The sequence below is a fragment of the Pyxicephalus adspersus genome, chromosome 3 (assembly GCF_032062135.1).
Source record: "Pyxicephalus adspersus chromosome 3, UCB_Pads_2.0, whole genome shotgun sequence".
Taxonomy (NCBI): Eukaryota; Metazoa; Chordata; class Amphibia; order Anura; family Pyxicephalidae; genus Pyxicephalus; species Pyxicephalus adspersus.
Genome location: NC_092860.1, coordinates 5133319 through 5135904, shown reverse-complemented (window position 1 = coordinate 5135904; position 2586 = coordinate 5133319). Strand labels below are relative to the sequence as shown.

The following is a 2586-nucleotide window of genomic DNA, read 5'->3' as shown; positions in this document are numbered from 1 at the left end:
ATGGCTAGCTTTGGGGGCTGCTGGCAACTAGGTATCCCCCATGGCTAGCCTCGGGGGCTGCTGGCAACTAGGTATCCCACATGGTTAGGCTCGGGGGCTTCTGGCAACTAGGTAATAACCATTTGACTACCCGATGGAATTGGTGGCAAGTATGTAATTACATTATGACTAGCATCTATGTACCCTACAGTAGTGCTGGAAACTATATAATAAACTATGTAATAAATGGCTAGCCTACAGTACAGATGGCTACTATATAATCACAGAAATTAGTACCTTGTGGATTGCAGGTGACTGTTCTCCAAAGTAAAGAAATTCTTTTTTTTGCAGTAATAAGAGTCCAAGGTGAATCTCAGAGGCGGACAGGTGCTGAACAAGCTCCTTGCAAAAGTTGAAGAAATCCACTCAGTTTAAACTCCCAAAGGAATTGTCCTAAGGTCAGCCTTAGAAAAGCCCAGTCCTAAATTCAGATGAAACTTTAGTAAGTGCAGAGGGTCCTGGCTCACCCCTGTAAATGCTGCTTATGAATGAAGCCACCTTTGATGGATGGAGGTGGGTGGGAAGGTGATCTCACCCAGGGGAGATATCCCAGGATCTATCTGATCCCCTCTCCAGTTACTGCAACAAGCAAAGCCTGCAGTCCAAAGCTCTGGGCTCAGCACACTCTGTGTGTGTGTTTGTCAAGCTGCAGATCTAAGGATTTGGAATAAACTGCACTAAAGGGGCAGGAGGAGGGGGCTTTAAATTAACCCTTCAAGGGCACCCTGGACCTCCCCTTCCCACAGATTTACCATTTCCTTATTAATGAGCCATTAAAGTCATCAGGGTGAAGTCACTTAGGGGTCTTTAGTGGGTAAATAGCAGGTAACTTGAGAGGAGCTGAAAGGGCAAAAAAAAAAAAAGTTACAAAGGACTGAATAACTGCTGCAGATTAGATCAAGCAATCCCACATCCGTCCCAGCAGAGATTGAGATGAAGGGGAGGAGGAGGGCTCAGGAGAGGAGGGGTCCTGAACTACACAGAGGGGAGATTCCTATTAAAATAGTGGAGGGAAGACAGGCGCACCTAGGCGCATCATTTTGAAAGGCCACTGTTGGTGCACATTGGTGCGTGTGGAGCTACGGGCCCATACATAGGTCAATTTTTTGTCACTATAAATGATCTTTTGTGACTGTTTTCAGTGACACTAGAATGAACAAGTGCGGTACACACAGCGCAATTCAGTTCTATGCAGTTGGAGGTGGGGAAGATGAGCAGGAGGCACCCCGCTGCATCCTCACCCATAAGAAATGACTGTGGTCATCCTTGGTCAGTCGTTTAGCAATCCACCTGGCCACACTAATAATATCAGGGAGCTTTGAATGCACCCTACATTTTTGCCCGAGGCGATCAGGAACATTTTTTTCGGATGACAGATATGTAATGTGTATGTAGCTTTAGTTTGTAATCATTAGGGTGATTGTGCATGGCATGGCTCAACTTTCCAGTAACAGGGAGCATCAGAAATGTTTATTATCAATTGTGAAGATGTTGCAAAATTTTTGATACAGGTCAGCCATTCCCTCCTTTTTATTTTCAGATTCACCATGAGAGTTGTTTGCATCCAAATGTAAGCTGGGTCATGGTTCACTGGCCATGATCTCTGCTCTTGGGCAAGCTATCATTACATGCAATTGCAAATTACTATTTTAGGATGAGCAAAACATTTTCTAGTTTTTAAAAAATTAGGTTTTTGCAAAAAAAAAGAAGTGAAGGTGAGGATCATCAGCAGACCATACTTATGGCCTATACAAAGGCTCAATACTATTTCGCTCAAAGCGATTGTTGGTGATCATTTTAGAAATAATCGTATAATAATCTTTTCTTCCAAACTGTGGAAAATGAACTCCTCATCTCACCTTGATATCAAGAAAAAGTGATGCTAGGTTAGTGAGCCACCTCTCTGTATCTTGTAAATGTAGTTGAGGACAAGAGAGAAAGAAAGAGGTTGGGGCTCTGGGTAGTTCCTTGAAAATAAATTTGTGCATTAAAACTTTTTTACATTGATACAACAAATCATAGTACATGAAGATACAGTGTTTCCCACTATCCTGTTAGACACTTACAGGTCAGGGGTTCAGCATACTATACAAGTAGACAACTATTAAAAAGTTTTTAACGTCTCACAAAAAGTTTTTTGTGACTGTATTATATCAATGTTTAAATGTCTACCAGGACAGTGGGAAATACTGTATCTTCATGTACTCTGATTTGTTATCAATGTAAAAAAGTTTGAATACACACATTTGTTTTCAATCAACTACCCAGAGCCTCAAACCTCTTTCTTTCTCTCTTTTCCTCAACTACATTTACTTCCAAACTGCCTATTGTGTTCTATGATGAGGGGGTAGAATGAGCAGCAGGTGACCTAATGAGTACTTTTGTAAAACAATAGCTATCATTAGTGGTTGATTGTTTGTGATCTAGCCTTGGGAATTCCTAAATAACGTCATGGGACAGCTGTATTGATGCTAGATTTTTACTCGAGATAATACCAAAAGTTTTTCTTGAGTAATAAAAATCTAGCATCCATGGCTTTTCTGCATG

General features: G+C 41.5%; 1 protein-coding gene across 1 annotated transcript in view; it reads right to left on the bottom strand.

Moving 5' to 3' along the window:
• The window catches only part of NOTUM (notum, palmitoleoyl-protein carboxylesterase), a 42244-nt gene extending 41405 nt beyond the window's left edge, over positions 1-839 (bottom strand). Inside the window, exon 1 of the mRNA XM_072403393.1 lies at positions 277-839. The gene's annotated coding sequence lies outside the window, so the exon portion shown is untranslated. The remainder of the gene's footprint in view (positions 1-276) is intronic.
• Between the last annotated feature and the right edge of the window lie 1747 nt (positions 840-2586).